Source organism: Tachypleus tridentatus, chromosome 2 (genome assembly GCF_004210375.1).
Source record: "Tachypleus tridentatus isolate NWPU-2018 chromosome 2, ASM421037v1, whole genome shotgun sequence".
Classification (NCBI taxonomy): domain Eukaryota; kingdom Metazoa; phylum Arthropoda; class Merostomata; order Xiphosura; family Limulidae; genus Tachypleus; species Tachypleus tridentatus.
The window spans coordinates 117,300,216-117,323,666 of NC_134826.1; the positions used below are offsets into that span (position 1 = coordinate 117,300,216).

General features: G+C 29.5%; 1 protein-coding gene across 35 annotated transcripts in view; it reads right to left on the bottom strand.

Annotated features, from left to right (window-relative positions):
* LOC143244910 (uncharacterized) overlaps window positions 1–23,451 on the bottom strand; it is a 77,676-nt gene that overhangs the window by 32,021 nt on the left and 22,204 nt on the right. For 28 of the 35 annotated variants that reach the window (XM_076490442.1, XM_076490457.1, XM_076490443.1 and 25 more), the window contains 3 exons: window positions 17,899–18,065; window positions 4,070–4,405; window positions 2,427–2,477 (listed from right to left, as the gene is read on the bottom strand). The gene's annotated coding sequence lies outside the window, so the exon portion shown is untranslated. Of the gene's footprint in view, window positions 1–64; window positions 117–671; window positions 807–2,426; window positions 2,478–4,069; window positions 4,406–10,337; window positions 10,503–11,966; window positions 12,045–17,125; window positions 17,259–17,898; window positions 18,066–23,451 lie in introns of those variants that run through there. The other 7 variants (XM_076490452.1, XM_076490450.1, XM_076490426.1 and 4 more) reach the window with 6 other exon arrangements.

A 23,451-nucleotide genomic window follows, 5' to 3' on the forward strand; every position in this document is an offset into this window, starting at 1 on the left:
ATAGTTCATTTGATTACTCAGTGACAAAGATATATTCTCTGATTTATATTATAAAGGGCTTTACCTCTTTTTTATCATTATTCTTCAGTAGCCTCAATTAGTTTTTTATAAACATTCTAGAAAAAAAATGGAGAGCCAGAATTAACTTCTTTCATGATTATAACTTTTGCAATTATGCTGCAAACCTTTTGCGTTGTTTTTTTCCCTGCACAATAATGTTTTGTTATAAATCATTTTCCTCACTGGTTTGTGGTACTAATATTTTCCTTAACTAAAAATGATATTTGTACCTGAGGTTAGCCTTTTCTTAAATCAAAAATGTATTTTCAATAATACTAACCTCCTCTCACACTACAGCTAACACTTAACTGTTAGAGATTCTTTTCCTTTGCCCAATTGTTTGATTTTTATCTCACTTACTCTAGTCTTTTATTCCTAACTTAACTACTCTTGATAAAACTCTCCACCTAAATCAATCCACCCTCTACACTTGTACTGATTATAAGTACCTCATTCAAATATTATTCTCACTTTTTTAAGACTGACCCAATTTGAAATCTTTTACACTGACTCTTAGTGAGAAGGAATGGTGGGAGAGCGTCAAAAAAGGCAAGTATTATTTGAAATACATTTTCAATTTCAGAAAATGCTAACTTGCAAAACATACTTACTTCCTCTTATACTACAGCTGGAATTTTTCCCTGATAAAGCAGAAGGGTTAATGAAGGTATTATCCATGCAGAATGGTCTGAAGAGATTGTGGGCACGTGAAAAGAAACAGAAGATTAACACCCTAGTGGGTATGCTCTTCACCTGAAACCTAAATTCTGCACTAAAGATGGTTTTGATGTGATCCATCACCACCATTGGCCAGTCCCCTAACCATTTAGCTGAGGTCCCACTGCTCAAAGTTGGAATTATAGGGCCATGGCTCTTAAATTCCACATTGGCATCTAGGGAAAGTGAGAAAAAAATGAGACCAATGTTTCTATGGGCAAGAGAAAAGAAACCCTAACAGTCGAATAATAGCTGTAGTGTGAAAAGAGGTAAGTATGTTTTGGAAGGTGACCACACCTGTGATAAAAACACCACACTGCCTTTTTTTTTTATAAAAGTTTTTACTACATTTATGATGTTTTTTCATACATTTTAGCAACAAAATACAAAGTAAACAGATTGAATTCTAAAAATTATCAAGCAGCATTTTTTAATAATTAAAGAAAACTGATAAATATATAATCTTTGATTAGACTGTCAAAATGTTTAAAATTTTCAGGTAAAAAAAACAAACTATAAGCTGTAAATATATGGTTAATTATTTTCTCCTTCATCACGTAATTAACTTTTAGGGGTGTTCCATGAAAGTTGTTAATTCTCCACACAAAATGTTCAATTCTTAATTTGACCTCTTATTACTTTGCCAACTTGAAATGACAATAGTTTCCATACCTAGCATTAAAATTTCTTGAAAAAAATATTAAGTAATGAAAATGTAAAAATTTCAACAACAAACCATGCCAAACTTGTTAAAAATGATTCTCCAATACATAACAGTAAAATGGCAGCTATTTCAAGAGGGATTATCTGTTAACTGTCCCAGTGAAAGGAAAAATGTTACTGCTGCCATGGAGAAAAGTTGATTTTTGCACTTAACAGTAATAAATGATCAATCAACTTTAATTTATTTTCACATGAAGAACTTTTTACCAGGTAGCACATGTTGCACAAGTTAAATAACATAACCTTCCAGCAAGATACTTTTTAACATACACCATATTGCAAAAGTATTTTGCAAACATATTTAAAGTGCATATTTTAATTCTTAAAACAGTAAATTTTAAACATTATTGGTTTATACATTGTTTATTCTATTATGATATTAAAAAATAATTATAATGTATTCATGGTAATTATTACAAACACTGAGTTAGAGTAAATAAAGAGGGAATACTCAATAGCTGCAGCACTTGAAATTCTTTTATGCAGGATTAGAGTAAATTAATCTTTAGCATGATCAAATACATTAATCTAGTCCAAAACTGTAATCAGATCTTGAACTGGTTTAAAGCTATATGCTAAAAGTTTGTACTTGAAAATGCAAAAAATAAAACTTAATCATTCTATGTGCTACTATACCACAATTAAAAATAGATAAACTGAATGCATGATCCTAGGTACTACAAAAATAATAAAATGTGCTATACTTTTAACAGTGTTAAGTTACAAACTAGGTTAAAGATTTGAGCCTCTATTAATTTTTGAAAAGGCTAATCAATTAAAAACTTCATAACTGATATCACTATATATATCATATATAAGCACTTTGTTACTGTCATATGAGTACTAATAACATACTTCTCATAGTACACTGATATTTTGTATGGAAAAGATAAACTTTCTTCTGTAATAAGTTTGAAACTACATACCTTTTTTGAAATGTCATCTGCAGTCTTCTTCTCTAGTTCATTTTTCACAGCCTATCAATAAAAACTCTATTAATAAATATAATCAAACATCTAAGCATGCCTTCTACATTCCTACACTCAGTTACACAACCCCCTTCAAGCATGTGGTCAGCTATCGGTCAGTTACCTCTTTCTTTGTAAACCTGACGATAACCGAACAAGGTCAAAACGTTGTTTGCTCCTCAACATAAAAATTTTCTCAACCCAAACCAGCCGTTTTTACATATATATTTTTCTCGTCATCAATGAAAGAATTTTTTTACAAAATATGTTTGTTTTGCACAAAGCTTCTAAGGCTATCTACTATTGACTCTAATTTTGAAATGCCAACCAGAGACAAGGTAAATGGCAAGTAGCACCAACTAGTAGCCTACTCTTCAGAAAGGAACAATAGAGGTGACCATTACCTTATAACATCTCATACAGCTTAAACAACAAGCATGTTTAATGCTGGGCTTGCAAATAAATATCAAAAGCTTAACATACTTGTTTAATAACACATTAATTTAAAATGTGTGTAGCAATATTTCAGAACAACCATAGTATAAGCTGAAATCCAAAACCTCTCTTCTGAAAGTTTCCAACAACTCAAGACATAATATTTTACTATTTTAATCAAACTTCATACACTCATAGTCCCAAAGATTTTTCCAGCTTCAAGGAACTTTTGTATTTAATTTTATAATTACTACATTTTCTTTACAATAATTATTTTAAAAAATGCAATGGGACTTAATGCAAAATACTGTAACAAAACTCATCTCTAACTATACACACACAAAACTATGTTGAACAAATATTTTGGTTACATTTAAAAGAAAACAATAAGTCAGATGGGCAAGGCTTCTGTCAAAGAGTTTGGAAAATTTATCAGTATCCCAGTAATAAAGGCATTATGATATATATATATTTGACCAATGAATTGAGAAAAACCCAAGAGTGCTAGCACATCACGTGACAGTAATGGTGAAGACTGAGTTGAGTTTTCATAAAATATTTTGAAATTTAACAAAATAATACTTATATATCTGAATTATAAAATACACACTGATGTTAATTGTATTGAAATACATTAATAATATGGTTTATTAATTTTGAAAGTAACTCTACAAAACGTCATGGCACACACAGAACAGCCTAGCTAACCATAAAATGAATAACAAAAATGCTTGAAAGTTTCATGGTGATCAGAAGATGGTTCTTGAAAAACTTTCATCTTGAACATACAAAGATACAGATAAACTGTTTTACAGATGTTCACATTTAATTTGCATTTAACTATGAATTGTATAATTTTCCACAGATAAAACGTTTATTTCATATTCAAAAATAAACTAATGAATAATAGCAGTGGCCATATAGGGTAGTTACATAGCTGTAACTGATACCATTTAACTGTATGTGTTGACTTACATGGCTGTTTCAGCTGCAGTATTATACATGTATTTATTGAAAAATAATTTCACTTCAGTTAGCAATATTTCTTTTGTAGCCTCTTTCTTTTTAATACTAAGTTTACTTATTCTTTAAAACATCGCTCTCTCTCTCTCTCTAACGAAATAAGTAATAAACACATGTAGGCAATTTTACAGAAACACCCTGACCTGTAATTTCTCTTTTTCCCAAGAGAGTTCTCTGAGCAAGTAGTCCCTTTCAGCTTTTAGTCTCTTGATCTCTTCTGATGCAGAATGTCCAGTTGTTAGATTACTTTGAAACTCATCTTGCCCTCAAAGTGGGAGTGGTTACTTCCACTGTTGTGCTCATTGTTACCAGGAGAGAGCAAACCCAACTGAGCATTCATCTTGGTACCTACAATGTTTTTTGCAATACCAAATTTCTCAAACTGAGAGTTCAAAGATGATAAGTCCTGAGACACTTGCTGCCTTGAAACATTCTTTCATCCCCAATGCCCTTGTTTTACTTTCTTTCCAAGTGAAGGTCTAACAAAAAAAATACATACTATTTCCTACAAATGATATCTCCCAATGTGTTATAATAATCATTACAGCTTTTATATGGTTAAATAAACTCACATATAACAATCTAAAATGAGTAACAATAAAAATACTGGGAATAAATTTTAACTTCAAGCATTTCTAAAACTACTATCACAGTTGAAATTCCACAGCTTAACTTTACAGGATTGTTTTGTTTGCATGTAACTCATCCTTAATTACAGTTGTGAAATGAGCTCAAGTTTTTATCCAAAGTTACAACTTCTAATGCAGCAGCAGAACTGTGGATAAAAATATTTGTTGGTACTTTTAAATAGTAAAAATTGTTAATTACATTTTGAAGGGCTCAAAAGATATTAAATCAAGGTAAATTTGGTATAACAACAATCATTTTGTTATAAATAGAGGTAAAATCTAAATAAAATGTTTGATTCCTTAAATCTTGAACACCAGGTCAGTACATTAAAAAACATAAAGATTACAAAATTCAAAGTCATCACAATAATTCAACTATAATTTATTTAAGATAAAACTCAACCATTAAGTTCTTATTTCATTTCAATTAATATAAATACATATGTATTAACACAAGTTAAAATGTGTGTAAAACAATTTGAAGAAAATCTTCAAAAAAGCTATTGAGGGAATAACTAAAATATTCAGCATAAACAGACTGACAACCAATTATCTTCACAAAGAAAACTTTTGTGCAAAAATTTTCAAGTATAAGGACATCACTGTTTACAATGTTGTTTAAAATTATCGAAATAATTATATAAGTTTTAAATCAAAGAAAAAATTAGTAAACAACAGCTATTTTTTAAATATAGCATTTATTCTTACTACCTTACAAATTTTAATACTATAATTAAATTAAATCTGTATTTTATCATTACAAACATCCAATTTAAATGAGTATTGCATTCAACATACCACATGACACACAATAAGCAATGTTAAAGCATTTTTAAACATTTACTTTTAGCTTAAAAATTGAATAATGTATAATACTAAAATCTGAAATATTATTTACAGCTGGTGTACAAAATTTATTGACAATAGATCCATAAATAGTGGTTCAATAAAAGTTTGAATGCAAGTAACCAAAACCAATCACATGGCCTTTGACCTGTGGCCCATAGCAACATAGTTAATGGAATGCTTCTGGAGAAACTGTAAAGTAAAACACTGTACCTAATTAAGAAAAAACAACAATATGGTGATATCAGATCATTTATTTCTGTTATTAAAATGTCTTCTATACACTAACATTTTGTAATGTACATTAACTTTTTAATTACTGTATTAAACATTATACATGTGTATACAGAATATTACTATGTAGAAATAAATTATCAAGCATATTTTTCTTAAAATATAGAACAAAAATTAAAAAAGTAAAGCAAACAATTATCTCTGTACTCTTTTTTATAGTGGAATTATAGAATTCCACTATAATTTATTAAGCTTAATAACTAAGATTTATTTAGATTTTTAAAAATATGAAATGTCAAGCAGACTGAAGACAACACTTATCTCATTGAAATCTTGGATCAAAAGAAGGTTGTGGCATTTTCAGATATTAAAATGGCAGGTAAAACTACTCTGGAGACATTCTAAGTTGTTGATTGGTTATTCATGTCACATATTGAAGTGAGTGTATATAAGGGACTGTTTCAAAAAATGGAAAGAGTTGAAAGGAGCCACACTGTGTATGATTCAGTATATAAACCATATCTCAGAAAAATAAAAGGATATGAGGTTCTAACTTTAAATTCTAGCTTGATAATATTAGTAATTTGAGTTCCTAATTTGTACAAAGCTATAGACTTAGTATCTTGACATCATAAACATCTTAATTTAAACAGAGCTGCATTCATCATAATATGTGACTCAATAAAATCTATATTTAAATGTGCTCTTTTAATATTTACTTTTAAAGTAAGAAATTAACTCACACAAAATGCTAACGTTTGAATCATAATCTACAATTTGATTCCAAACTTATTGACATAAAATAGTAGTTCAGTAAAATGTTGAATACAAATCAACATGCACAATGACATGGCCTTTGAACCCTGGCCTGTTGCATAAAGGTTAAGTCACAACAAATTGTGACAGATGCAAAAAACAGAGCAAACATTCCAACTTATGAAACACAACTAGAAGTCACAAATTCTAGACACAACTACAACAAATGATACCAATCTAATAGCAAAAGACAGCAGAAATATGGAAAAAACAGTTATGAAATTGTACGGAGTTTCAAGATACAAACTAACATAACCACGTGAATCCTAATTTAATAACCATCACATTAGAATGTAAATATATCATTTCACCTACCAGATAGTCATTAGTGTCTCTACCCATAAATTTACAAAAGTAATCTGAAGTCATTTTCATTGCAATACAAAATAACACATTATTTACAATTACCTACCTGCTCATCTTAAACAATGGATCTCCAGATGGAAATATATGAATCAAAAAATTGCATCCAATTATACTACAACTAGCTAGAATTGGAGAAAATTGAAAAACAGAGATATGATATAATCAGCACCTTGAAACAGTATGTCTTATCTGATAAACTGAAATATGAATACTCAAAATTATCAGGTGATAATTATAGTTGCACTTTCACTTGACATGAACATGTGAAAACAGCAATTAGATAATCCTCTCTCATTGAGGAAAAAAATGTTTAAATTAATTTTAATAAATGCCCATTTCAATAACCTTACAATATTCCTCTGCAAAATATTGCTTGTAGTAAAAACACATCTATTCACGTAACAATTATTTAAAGATACTTCAAACTTCCACAATATATCTCACAAATCTCTCAGTACAGAACAAAAAACATTCTTAAAGTTTATGACTCAATTATACTACAAATTTACTTGGTGTCTTTACAATAAGAGTAAGTGTCTGTTTTGTTTATTTCAGTATCATCTACTTCAAAGGCATAACCATTCTTTATCAGTTCTTGACCAACACTGATTCCATTAACAAAACAACTGATCAGCAGGTAACATACAGTTTTAATTCCTGGTGGTGACGGGTGTAGTCGAGCATAAACTATATGGCCTTCAGTCAACTTTCTCAGAAACTGTAAACCTTCACATTCAAGTACATATTTTAAAAATCATAAATTACTTGGCAAAAAGAACAAAAAGCTTGTAAAACATCAGTAGTTGGTTGACCTTCATGCAATTCAGTATGGAATGAACTTTAAAAATTGTACACCTCACACAAGTTTTAAAACTTTGAAAAATATACCAGCTTCTGACAGTGTCATCTTATTATGACATATAAAACTATTGCAATTATTACACTCAAGCATTTTGCTCTATTTATGAAATCCACAGATAGAATACAATGGCATGCTGCAAAATAATAAATTATTAAGTCTCCAATCAATAAAACCTTATAGTTTTAACCATACTTCTAAAACACATACATTTGTAAATCACTTATTTTTGTATGACAAGAAATATATATACATTAGTTCAAAAGGAAGATATCAAAACATATCATTAAAAACAACATTATATTTTTGCCCAATATTTTAACTAAATATTTTCAAATTACTATCTGCATATTAATTTAAACAAAATATTTTACCATGACTTTTCAGGCAAATTTTCATATTTTCTGGAAGTGTACAAGTGTATAATAGAGTTTTATCATTTTTTTCATAATTCTACCTAAATACTACAAATTACAACCTTATTATAATATATAAGAACAACTTCAGAACTCACTTCAAGTTACAATACTCCATATAAAGGTCATCAAATTAAAATGTTGGAACTTGATGATAAACAGCAAAATGTCATATTTATGCTTAGAAAATATGATCTAACTTATGATCAAATTTAATGAGCCTGATAACAAGTAAAATATTTTAATAATTGGCGTAACCAAGTCATGTTCCGAGTTAAAAGTAAAGCAGTGGCTTACAATTTTTCCTCAATTTTTCAATTTGGAATAATGTTTGATTCTCTAATTTTGTGACCCCAAATTTTCCAAGATCCCTGACTTTCCCAGGTTTGTCATCCTAGGCAAAGAAGAATGTAATTTAAATGCATTTTCATACTTATTTGTTTAAAGGCATACAGTTATCTCTCTTAAAAACCTACTGAACAAAAGAATGGAGTTTAGTTTTATCCTTCTCAGAAGAACAATTTAAGTGTACTTTCTATTTTCCTACCTTATATCACACTCCCATTTCTTCTCATGTATCTATGATCACATTTCAAAATGTTATGTTCTTCAAGATGATTCAACTTTGTCTGAAGAATTCTGTGGTAAATCTGTTGTTGCATATAAGCATTACATCTGGTTACATAATAATAGTTAGATCACATGTTCAGCAACCTGATGCAAACTATCTTCTTCAATTCTTTACTCTATAATTATACCCACTATACTATTTTCCACTACAATGACAACAGAATTTCTGTATGGGGTCCCAAGGGCAAAATTACTATAAAGCAAGCTTTCACTTGGGTGTTCAAACAAGTTATATCATCCATGGCTTATTGAGTATGCCCTATGTTGGAAAAACTTGGCTTTGGTGAGTGAATATTTTTGTGTCCAAGAACATTGTATCTCAAATGACAGAACTGAAAAGCATGTATTTTGGCATTATAAACAAATATACAAGGACTTCTTAAATCTAGTCATTTTAACACATAATAACAAAGATCATAACAAATGTTTACATGAAGAAAAATACACAGCTTATATATTAGATATATATTATATATCTTATGATATTTGCTTCCAATGGAACTATTGACAATTCTTCTTTTAATTTTACACTTTATTTTATATCTTCAATTTTTTTCTTTGTTGCACTATTTGATACTTTTTAACTTCTTCACTGTTTATAACCCCTAATTTTCATAATCTCTAAGGTGAGATCTTAGTTTTTTCTTGCAGTTGAAAAAAAATTTATAAGTTCCTTTCACAGTTTTATATGCTATTTCAGTATTTTTTTTTCTACAGTTCTTTAATGATGGACTTCTATCCTAAAATTACTACTTTTAACATTACTTCAAGCTTTTTTCCTAATATTTTGTCTGCATGGGACCATATAAAATATCTTAATTGTTTCAATCATCAGTATACATGTTTATACCACTAGTATTGTTAATCATTTGTCATGTTTTTATCTAGTATTATCATACAACAATCTTAGAATAATAACAAAACTTGAACAAACAAAAGTCTGATGAAAACAGTAAGCTGAAATAAGTTCTGAACTAAAATTTGAATACTTCTATTATTTTACTATTTGCCATACCAAATTTTTTTACCTATAAAACTTAATGCTCATATGATACACAGCATAATATTTTAAGTGTGAATGACAGACATAATTTACAGTCACCTTAAAAGTAGTCAACAAGTAAATTCAATAAACCAAAAATAAAAATGTCACTTTCATAAATTTCACCATTAAGTTATATATTTTTCCAAGCATACTAATTATGAAATAACTGCTAGCTTAGATCCATGATTACAATACATAAACAGCAAGTAACCACTTAAATAACTTACGCTGTATTTAAACTGTTATGAAGACATAAATGGAATAACAACACAATAGTTAGCATTTAATCAAAGACAGTAACAGCTTTCAAACCTATTTATGTATTTCACATATATAAATACTCCAAATGATTAGATGAATTCAAACAATTTACTCAACAGAAGCTGAAAATTAAAAAAAAAAAAAAATCACACAGTTCATTTTACCAGAACTGGTAGACAAATTTCACTACAAAAAGGTCATCTATAGAATATAATGATTTTACAGATATCATACTATGAACATATTCTGAAAAAAATATATACACCTAAGAAGAAATATTACCAATATTATGCTACCATACCAATTTACCTTCTGAAACTGTTGATTTTCTGTGTCCTTCATGGGCCCTCTTAATTCTTTAAATTGACATTTAAAAGCTGAGGGTGGCACAGAAGTTAAACTATCAGGCAATTCTACAATTTTTCTGTTACTGATAACTTTTCTGTTTCCAAAGTCAATGTAGTGGACGGTACACTGATATAAATAAAATAAGTTGTTCTCAGAACAGAGCAAAATTGAGAACTTATCTTACCAAAAACTGTCATAACTTTTAGTATATTTTGTGTATCTCCACAAAATTCAGCAAGTTTTCATCAAATATTGAAAGTCTGTTGTACACAAAATATTTTTTTTTAAATTACATATTTTAAATAAAAATTTATACATGAATATATATAGAGTCAAAGCACCGACTGCTCTAAGTGCAAAGGGATTTTCATTTTAAGGTTATGAATACTTTTCTTGATCTGTAAATTTTCGTTTTTCATTTGCATAACTTGTAAAACATCCTAAATAAATATCAAACATTTTTATACTTTATATTTTATCTTTCATTTCTTTAACTTAATTCTATACAGAATCAGTTTGACTGACCTTGTAACCATCATTAAACATATTAAAAATATCTTTTTTTCTTTTTAGAATGACTGCAGATTGTAACAGGAAACTACATCTCTTTATCCTAAATAGCTTGATGCTCATAACAGTTTACATCTGTTTATACTTTACGTCATTGCTTTACTTCCCTTTGAACTATGTATAAATAATAATCCCACTAGATGTTATAAATCACTCAGTGAATGCATAGCTCATGTTACTGTATTGTGCCACTCACAAACATATCTTGTGAAGATGTGGACCTTATCTTATCTTACCTAATCTAACCTTATCTACCTTAAAAAGTTTCTAATTTTTGATTTACTTTTATAAAAATAAATACAAAATATTCATAAAATAGCAAAACCTGTTATTTTTTCTTGTTGGTACAATTTTTTTTTATAATAAGTTATTTCTATTTACTTAAATAACATATCTAAGAACACATAATAACAACACACACAAGTCCTAGAAATATCATAATTTAAATGGTTTTCTAACAATGGCAAGAGAGCCTTAAAATAATCCCCAAAGGTTCTCAATCTGAAAATCATGGGAAAACTTTCAATCTGAAGAAGCAATAGACAATACTCTGTACTGTAAACATTGTAATGTATCATTTTATAAATTAAAACTGTCTTTTTATTGGTTATGAATAATATAGTATTAAACATCAGAGAGAACTATTGGTAATTTATAAAAGAGAGGATATGACAGGAAAGTGTGGCAATTGAGTCTGATTTTCTACTTTTATGACTGCAAACAAATAAAATTGAAGACTATAAAAATGAAACATTATCTTAATAATATCTATATTATGTAATGAATACTTTATGTTAAATTCCATACTTCAGAGAGGGATAGTAAATAAATGTTACAATCCTCATATTAAGAGGCGTTGAGGGTTTTAAATATTGCCTTATAAAATTAAAAACTTAAAACTTTTTTTATGATATTAAAGTTTTATTTATTGACTACAGTTTCATTCTAATCTTATTTATATACAGTTGATAACAAATATATATGCAAAAACGGCTCGTTTGGGTTGAGAAAATATTTTACATAGAAGAGCGAACAACGTTTCGACCTTCTTCGGTCATCGTCAGGTTCACAAAGAAGTTCTTTCTTTCTTTGTTCTTTCTGTTGGTAAGAAAACAACTTAAGCTAGTTGTAACAATTATAAATATATATTACTAAAACATAAGAATACAACAGTGATGAAGAATTTAACTACATAAAGAAATCCTCATTGAAAATATGTTAGATTTGACATACAACAGCAAGTAATGGATAAAACAGACAATCAAATTAGGATATTCTGAAAAAAATGGAATGGTCTCTTCTGCTTTAAAATAAAAGCTTATCAGATGTTACAGACACCAGATTATCTGGCTATATAATTCCTAATTTAAATATTTGTATAACTGCATCCATGCTATAGAACTTATTTACAAGTGGTTACATTACAATGTTCAAAAAGAATAAAACACTGTAATTTTGAGGCACCTCATAATCACTGATCTTATTTAAATCATCAAATAGCTCTTTACTATCCAGGCCTTCTTTTCTTTGACTTGAAGTTATTGTTCCACTTTAATGTAAAAAAAACTGGAGTCTTCCTTGCATTCTCAAATTCATTACAACAGACTGTCAAGTATTTCAGCAATATTTTGAATCTGTTTTTCAGGTTTTGTAAGATCAAATTATTATCTCTGTAGCATTTAGAGACACTGTTCACAGTTTGTAAAATTTTGCATTAAGGGATCAAAAAAAACTGGAAACATTCTCTTTTTTTTAAGTCCAGTCACTTCAGATACTTCATCACTGTTTCCTAACAGATAAATGATCCTAGACAGTACTTTCAGTGTCTTGACAGTAAAAAGTCAAGGCAAGAATACTGCACTGTACACAGCTTTTTGAGGTGCACTCCTAACACACTTGTGAAAGAGAAAAAAAATCATCCATCATCTAACACTGTCAGTAAAAAACACGTACAGTCTCTGCAATACATCAAGAAGCACAACATTTCATGGATGTTCACAACTGCATCATTTAGTATCAAATATAGATTGTACATAAAGCACATTCAGCCTAGCCCCCAAATTTATTTAATTCCAAACCTTTCTTTTCTATGTAGCTTATAAATTCATATTCAATGCCTGAAATGCTTTGATCTTCAAAAACTGTCATTTACCTTCACAACAGTTGACCTGTAATTTTCATATTCAATACTGATATAAATAATTTGACTCACTTGGTCAACCTTGCTAATCTCCTTCATTGTATCAATTATTATTGAAAAGAATGGAGCTGACCCGGCATGGCCAGGTGGGTTAAGGCATATGAGTTGTAATCTGAGGGTCGTGGGTTCGCGTCCCCATCGCACCAAACATGCTCCCCTTTTCAGCCATTGGGGTATTATAATGTGACGGTCAATCCATCTATTCATTGATAAAAGAGTAGTCCAAGAGTTGGTGGTGGGTGATGATGACTAGCTGCCTTCCCTCTAGTCTTACACTACTAAATTAGGGACAGCTAGCGCAGATAGCCATCAAGTAGCTTTGCACGAAATTCAAAGACAAAGAAACAAAGAATGGAGCTTATTTTATTTCATTCACAATATCTCTTTCAATACTCTTAGACAAAACTTTCATTTCATTTTGAACTCCTGAGGGGTTTAGTTACTTAACTGTATTACTCAGTAATTGTATGAGCAGTTTTGGCATTGGATCATATTTGGCTAAGAGCTAAATTATAGAAAACAAACTACAGAAATTTCTATCAGCAAGGGTCTTCTTTTGTACTCTGAAAGGCAGGTCACACATAGATAAAGTTAGAACTACATTTATAACTTACTTCAAAAGTTATCTTCAAAAGTCCATTTATTGCCATATTTCTGATTCACTGTGTGCATATATAGCGTGAATGTGTCTCTAATGGATGTGTGTAATGCAAGAATATTTGTGTGTTACATATGTTTCATACAACTATATTTATGTTCACAAACCTTTCTAAATATAGATTCCTGTGGCCTAAGGAGTCTCAAACCCTAATTTGCTACAATCCCCAAATAATCAGCAGGGTTCACTTTTGTTTAAAAATATCAGTGTTCTGAAAAACACCTACTGCCTTGATCTTGAAAAAAGCCCTTTCCTTTCATTTGGCATGATCACCAGTCTATTACAAATTGCTTCACCTGCTTATTGTTAATTATAATAGGAAAATTAGCCATACCTAGTGGATATTCCTCATTACAAAAGTCATAAATCACAACTTTGGTGCCCTTATTCAGTACTTCTTACTCCTCATCAAATGTATACAGACTTAAATCTTTATTTCCAACACTTTGACTTACTGCTGTTGATATCATGCAACTGGGGTAAAGCAGGAGCTTTCCTGCTTTCATGTCTACATTGGATGTGACAAAAAAATTAAGAAACTTAAGGCCATCAAACATTTAAGTGTTATAAGTTAGCAACCTGCTAAATATATATTATCATGTACAGTGATCCCCAACATCTAAGGGTACTTATAGTTGAGTCAGTTGAAGATCAAAAGTAACTAGCTCTTTTACCAACATATATGGCAAGACATACAATCCTACATTTCTCCCAATTCTGGACCCTTTGACTTCCAAGCTCCATAGCAATGCTATGACTGCTACAACAATATGTACCCCACTGATGAAAATTGACTTAAATAATTTTACTAATCACCTATTACAATTAATTTTTAGGATATAAATCTTCATTAGCCATAACATGCTTCACAATTAATAAACAGTTATTCCCCATCACTAAATTTCATAGTCATTTATCACTTTTGTTATAGTGCACAATCTTATTAGTTTACAACTCAATCACACAATAAAATATAAAAATATCTCTAAAAAGCAGAAGAACAAATATATGACTAAGTTTAAATGTTATACTGTGGGCTACCACTTTAAATTCGAGTTTGCTGTCAATTATTATTTTTAGAGATAGTCACTGTGTTCTATGCATAAAGCTGAATGATAAGTGTTATAGTAAGATTGAGAGAGGAGAATATGCTTTTACATTTTTTACAAGTGATCTTACCTCCATGAAAAAAATATTTGTAGTGAATTTTCAAAACATTTTTTACAAAATCACAAAATAAACATGAAGTTATTTAAGTAAAATATTTTTAAAGCTTTTTTTCAGAATGTCATGAAATAAAGTTTCATAAAAATGTATAACAGTTTTAGTTTTGAGATTTAAATAGAATAACAAAAGCTTATTTATAGGCCAAACAAAAGTACTATGAAATTTACAATTTTCCTAATTGAATACGTATTTCCAATAGATACTTCCCTTTTTTCACAAGATTAGCTTTTTCATTTTGTGTTACCCTCTATTTGTGAATGTTTCTTGAACACATGCTACAAGCCTTCAACCCTCCCCCTGTTGAGATTCAAAGTTCCAAAACGTCTCTCATGTAAATCACTATGTCATCTATACATCAACAGAAGTGTACTACTATCATTTGATGTATGACTTCCTCTATACACCATCACCAAACTATCACTTCAATGTTTGCCAGAAGATGCAAGCACTGAAAAATAGTACGGAAGAAGGGTGGGAAGTTTGAATAGAGGGGAGTATCCATCAAAAATACACTTTCATTTTGAAAAATTATAGCTTCAGATACAGTACTCTCCCTCCACTCACAAGATTAGCTTGAAGCCCACACTGAAATGATGGAGTGATCAGTGCAAGGAAAGCACAGACATATCCTCCAGAAGTATCCAAAGAACACCTCTTAATTGAGAGGAACAGATCAGAAGATCTGAAGAGGGGTACTGCATCACATCTGGGCCAAGTATCTCTTAACCATGAAAAGTGACAAGGTCAGGATGACCAGACATGGTGTAACAAAAAGGGAGCACATCCACATGGGAGAGAATGGTTCAACAAAAAGTCAAACTGAAGAAGTAAAATCACTCAATCTCATGATGGAAAGTAGTTAAGAGATAATGTGCTCTAAGATGTAGAGTGGATAGTGTAGAACAGACTACACTCATTAAACCAACTACATTCAAAACCTCACTGGGTACCAACATCCTCACAAGGGTAGGATGAGGACCTATATTATACTCTTAAACATTGGTAACTATGATAGACAGAACTAGAAAAAGTAAGGTCAGGAAATGGAACTCAGACCCACATTCAGAGAACATTAAGTCTTCCATAAGAAAAGTCAGAGGCCTGTTGGACAGAAAAAAATCATGACAACAAGGACACAGTAATCATGTCACACTTGAAATGTTATAGAAATGGAGCAATAAGAATGACCTGTGTATACAGAACTAGGCAACAGATCCACAAAAATATAGTGTCAAAGCCCAAAAAGTACTAAAGACAATTTAACCAGATGTGTAGGGCCATAGCTAAAGACATGTAACTGACAGTAGAAGGAAAGAGATGGGGGAAATGCCCTCAAAACCACCTTACAGTTCCTGCAAAAAACTACAGATAGGAAGAGGAAGGCCAATGCCTGAAATGGAAGCAGAGGTAGAATGAACAGGAAATGTTTGGAACAAATCCTCCAAATAGGAAAACTGAGCCCACAACTGATGGCTCAAGATGCGGGAGCTTGCCAAAAGACATCTCAAGGGCAGACCAACCTGAAGCCTGTGGGAAACAGGATAGTGAAAGCACAGTGTAAACCCAAACAAAAGAAAATGGAGAAACAAAAAAAATCAATCAAACATTAAAAAAATTGAAATGAAATGAAACAAAAGTAAACAAAGTTATTCTGAGCTAAAATAAAAAAAGTTAAACCACTTTTAAGGTAATAAGACTACTGTACTCAGGCACTGCAAAGTGAGAAGTGATATTTTGATAATGGTGCACAGATGGAGTTCAGATAATAGTAGTGCTCTTATACTGGCAGATAGCTGACACAGTGTTTTACATAAGAGATGTGTTGGAACTTTGGATTCCAACAGAAGGAGGATTGAAGGATTGTGGCATGCATTCAAAAAAGTTCACAAACAGAAGGCAGCACAAAATGAAAAAAACTAATATTGTAAGAAGAGGAAGAGTACCATAGAAGGGAAGAAAGAAATAGTCCACAAAACTTAAATCAAATTCACCAAACATAAAAAAGTGCTGATTTCAACCAACAAGCTGTATGCAAAACACATACACATTGTGAGAAACTGTCTAAAACTATAATCCAAAATCAGAGTCACATACTTATGTTTGTTTGTAGTTAAGCACAAAACCACACAGTGGGCTATCAAATGCTCAGCACACCATGTGTATTGAAACCCAGTTTCTAACACCATAAGTCTGCAGACATACTGCTTTACCACTGGAGGCCCAAATGCTAATGACCAATAAAAATTGAATAATAAATTATTTAATATGTCTCATCAAATAACTCAACATTATACTGGGAATTAGTTTCCATTATGAATTGACATAATGTTTAGAATTTAAGTTTCTAAACAGACATATCATGTAAGCAATCCTCCACTTTGTCATTGATAACAAGCATTTAGGTAATGCACATAAGAAAAGCTTCATTCTTATCAACAAGTAATAATTGTGGCAGTGAACTATGGGAAATACACCATAAACATAATGAGCAATTCACTAATGCAGCATTTCTTAGGACACAAAACTTTTGAATCAAATAGTGAATATAAATTACTAAATACACATTTGCACAAAAGTGGAGATTTTTCTGCTAATTTTGTTTCTTTATTAAGAAAAATATCAAGGAAATAATTATTTTACTTGTACTTCTAGTGTTTGTTTCCAAGTTGGCCCACTACTACAATTTGTTTATATATAATTCATAATACATATAACACACATAAATGATATATGTATCAAGTTATTACTGAATATTTCCCTGAAATTCTAAGTCACATAAAGTATGATAAAAGATGAGTGTCATGAGTGTAAGTATCAATTTATCAACTGTCACAAACTATCATACCTCTTAAGTATAAATAACTTACCTTAAATATTTCAGGAGTACCCTGAATGCCAACTGTTTGGGAGCACACCTCTGTAACTCTTTTTGAAGTATCTAACAGCTGAGGGTTTAAATCCACTCTCTGAGCATAAAAACTGTCGGATCTTCTATATGAACTACTATTAAAGCATCATCTGAAGTTCCAAGAACCTAACAATGATAGAATAACAATGTAAACAGAAGTACAGAAAGGGAACTGTCTAGGCAGAATTAACACACACAACATACTCCAGTGAAAAATCTAATTCATAATAATATGAAACAAAAATAATTACAACTACAGTATTTTATTTGGAATACTAAAATATTCTTATTAAAGTTCTTTATTATAAATTAATTATTTTCTTATTTAAAAAAAATTAATTTGTGGTGAAAATTTAATAAGTCAACAAATAACTTGTTTAGCTTCTCAGTTTGCCTATACTCAAACATAATGACAGCAAGGTACTCTGAAGTACAGGTTTGAGTTCTGATTTTAAAGTAACTGATTTTTGGAAAAAATACATTTTTACACAAAATCTCTAAGATACAAGTATTAGATTAAGTTGGTTATTCTCATCATACATAGAAGTTTATATAAAAGACTGTTTCTAAAAATTGAAAGAGGTGAATGGGACCACTGTTTGATTCAGTAATGCACTCAGCAAAATAAAAATATATGAGGTTCTTATTTTTTATTCTAGCTTATTAGTATTGATGATTTCATTTCTAATTTCTACAAAACTATAGACTTTGTATTTTGACATCATAAACATGTAACTTTAACCACTGCTGCATTCACCATACCACATGACTCATTAAAATCTATACTTGTGTTCTTTTAATATTTATTTTTAAATTAAGAAATTAACTCATATAATATAAAAGTTTGAATCATAATCTACAGTTTGATTCCAAACTTATTGACATAACTTCATAAAATAGTAGTTCAATAAAGTTTTGAATGCAAGTCAACAAATGCAATGAAATTGCTTTTGACCCATAACTTGTCACAAAAGGGTTAAAAATGCACCTAAGAGCAAAGAATAACAACAACCACAAAGCAAACAATACCTATAGCTACCATAATGTAACTGAATTTCTTTTACATAAAAGCCTTAAAATAATTTTCAAAGCTTCTCAATCTGAACACCATAAGAGAAACTTTCAAACTTAAAGTAGATATTACTCCATACTAGAAATTTAGAAAACTTATTTTGTAATATATGTGTTATAATAAGTAATTTGATTTACATTTTGTACTGTAGAAAAAGGTGATACTTAAATTAAAAGAAGAATGAAGACCCAGAGAACTAATGTCAAACTTTTCATACTGGGAAAGATGTTTTTTTTAATATTTCCTTATAAAGTTTTATTTAATAACTATACTTTAATGCTATGTTTACTTACATATCTTGATCACAAAGTATCTTATTTAAATTTTTAATGAACTTTCTAAAATATTGCAACATATGCACTTTGCACTACCCATAGAGAGAGACGATTAAGTAGAAGAATTATTTTCATCTTGGAAATTGTAACTTCTTCCAATCCACTGTATATTCATATATTTTTTGACAAAATAGTTCCAAGTTTTTTCAGTGACAGCTTTCTCTGGTTATTAAAGACTCAGTTTGAGTCAAGTTTAGACAGCTGTGATAATTCATCACTAACTTGAGTCAGTGAGATTAGCACATGTAAGCATTAACCACCAAAATTAAGTGTCAAATGAAAAAACAATTTTTTAAACCTTTCACCAAACAGCCTTTTTATCTTTTAAATAACTGAATCATACTTAACTCAAACATAAAATTCTAATTCAAAAACAGTCACATATATGAGTTCAAAAACTGACCCCAGTTAAATGAAGTGTTTTTTGTTTTCCACAACTAGTTTTTTAAACAGATTTTCTCTAAATTCTTTGTGTGACCATTATTATGTTAGTTACAATGTTGTTAATAAAATATGTCGCATAATTTAAGAAAATGTATCAACAATATTGCAATTAATCCAACCAATTACCATCATGGATTCAATACATTTTGTATTAAAAAATAAAATATTTTCTCTAAGTTTTTCATTCACACAGAAGGTTGCAACAGGTAAAAAACAAGAAATTACTCAATACAAGCAACTTGTGAATCATACCAGTTGTAAATAATATAAAAACAACTCAACAGTTTAAGTATTAGAATGATATTCAAATTTTTGTTAAAAAACTGAATAAATACCACATAACTCATGAAATAAATTGTGTAACAGGTACAAGTGAACTGTGTCTACAGAACATACAGTATATTCTTTCACAGCAAGTTTAGACTCTGTATATTTTTTCTTGAAACTGTTAACACTTCCTGATTCTATAAGACTGGGGATTTTTTCTTTAGCAAAAAATTAGCATTAAAACTTAAGCCAATAAACCTATTCAAATTAATACCAATAGCCACACATAATATAAATTGCTAGTAATGGAATAAACAAGTTCATCATGTGATAAGAGAAAGAAAAAAGTACACTTAATCCTTATTATTTAAGGCCAGTAACAGATCACAATGAAAACCCCACACAAATCTTAACTGTACTTCATGCAGAGCTTTAGACACTAATATAAAGTTATCAGTTGAAATTGCAGTATAATAAGTTATACTTGATAAAAAATAATAGAACCCTATAATCTAAGTTCTTTCAAAAGGTAGGCCTTTCTTCTTCTGGGGCAAACTGAAGAAGAAAGATCCACCTTTTGAAAGAGCTCAGTTCATAAGGTTTTATTATTTTGTATCAAGCTTTCTTGAACCAATATTTTTCTCTAACATTATGAATTCCATCTATACTTATAACACTACCCAGTCTTATTAATATTATTCTCATGGACAGCAAAGACTTGAAAACTTAAGCCACAAAAATACCATCACTTGCACTTAAAAATCAAAACTTTAAATCACAACTAATATTTTATTTTAAAAAGAGAAATAAGAGAAGGATTTTTTTTTTAATAAAATATTAGTTGAGATTTAAAGTTTTGATTCTCGGTTACATTTAAGCAATGTATTATAAAACTGAATGTTCAAAATATAACACTCCTAAATGTCACTTATCACACCATATAATTACCTCATCAGACATGAAACTTATTTCTCAAAAATATTTTCATGAGTAAAAAAAACGATTTCAAATAGGAAAAGTAACTTATGTTCTAGTGGTAAGATCTGTATAAAAATTGATCACTGTGACTTCTGGAAAAACTGTTCTTATCAAACAAGTATACAAAATCATCATAAATATTCCTACATCTTATACCATATGTCAAATTTTTATGCACAATTTCTTAGTGTAAACATCATAAATGTACTTTTAAGTTCAATGCAGCACATGATAAAATATACAAAATTGTTCAAAAGTGAAGATTAATTAAAAAAACTGGTACCAAGAAGTTAATATTCAGAATTATGTCATACATATATTTAAGAGATATAACATATTTACAATTAGTAACTGTGGGTATATTTAATGTATTTAAGTGTATATTCTGTTGTTTATACATACATTAGGCTGATGCACATCCAGATTTAACAACATAGTTGAACATTTACTATTACAATGAGATTTTTTCAATAGCACACATTTGTGGAGGCATTTCCTTAAATTGCTTTATTTTTTAGATGTTAAATTTTTTCATTCTAAATTACACATCTCCCAGTCACCAGTACAATAATACTTAATAAACTAATGCATTATCAGCAGCACATTTGGATTGATGGTAAGCATAAAGGATATTTTCTTTAAAAATACTAGACTGATTCAAAACCAGTCACAGGTCACTGAAGAAGCCTTTTTCACTGGTATGACTATCAAACATTCCATTCCTCTATCTAGCCCATAAGCAAATACTTGATATAGAGATTCCAGGAATCATTTCAAGATCTTAATTATAACGATCAGCTCTCAAAATAAAATCAAGGATCTTATGAATGGTAGCAGAGAGTATTAGCAACTTGGATTTCTTACTGCTTATTTGCAGGTTGAAGTGACTAGTGAAACCAATGGGAATTGACAAGAATAGGCCTTAAGAGATATTTCAAACTTTAAAAAAAATGTCAAGTTCTTCATAAAGGGGCAAGCCTCTCAACCACTGATACAATTTATTGGATACTCATTCATATAAATCTTTCATTAGAAAATCCTGGATCTTCCCTTGATCTTGAGTTTCAAGGGAGACAGATGTACTATTTCATTCCTAAGTCCATAATACTCAGTTCAATTTCAGAAACTAAACTAACTGCTGAAAGCAACAATGACTATTCATCTTGCTTCATTATTGGAACCAAATGCTATTTTTTCTTGTGTTTTGTTAATTTCTGTTTCACTGAACATAAATACATTTGGATACTTTTTTAAAGCTATATTGAAATTATCACTACTTTAGCATCCTTTGAAAATCTATTTTTCAAACAATATGAATTTCTATTGAACTTTTCACTTTCAAATTTTATTAGTAAATATTAATTTTTTAAACAACACTTGGGACTTTCTAGTCCTGTAATTAAACTTCTTGATCAACTTAATAAATAAATCTTTCTAAGTACTTTACCACACATTAGCAAGTTTTCAAGTTGAATCTCAATTCTTTCAGTTCTAAGAATATTTTCCATAAAAGAAAAAACTGAAAGAAAACTTCAAAATGCTATATCTGCAGGAACTCAAAGAAATCACCATAAAAATCACTACAAAAAAAAATTATTTTCTAGACAATTCTGTACTGAATTTACAATTCTTATTTTAATGTGTTTTTACATATTATTCTTTTCTGCTATTATTAACAGTAGCATCTTGTATTAGTGAAACTATGTTTTTAGAAATATTTATCTACCTAACTGGATAACACAAGTTAATTTACCAAATAACTGATATTACTTTTAAGTTAGCACCTATTACATATGTTATAGTATGTACATAATGAAAACAAAACCATACATAAAGGTCCTTTTACATTATAATACCCTTCACATACTTTTCTCTCAATAATTATTTTTATGTGTATAACATTTGAATCTTCTTAAAAAGGTAGATTGATGGTTTATTTTGAAAAATTTCATGTACTTTGTGAGCTAAAGCAATTGTAAGAAAATTAAATATGAAGATCATTATGTAAACAAATAAGTAATATTAGAATATTTTTACTCACAAAATTGAATAGATCAAAGAGTAATTAATATGGTTTTATAGTGTAATGACTAATCAAAGTAAAAGAAAAAAATGCATTTATTGATAAAAACTTAAGAAATTTAGCAAGTTAAGTGATGAAGTAGTGACATCATCACATGGTCAGAATTTCCTCTATGCATTTTGGAATAAAATATTTTTGGCCCACAGAGTTATCTCAAATATTTACTGTGAATGAGATTTATAAATTTTTCTTTTAAAGAAAAATATATTTCATATTTTAAACTAAATTTTTGGGAATCATAAAACATAAAAAATCAGTATTAACATTTTAAATTGAATAATCCAGGTTAAATTTTTTTCTCATCAGAAAGCAAATCCTTATTTCACTTTTCTA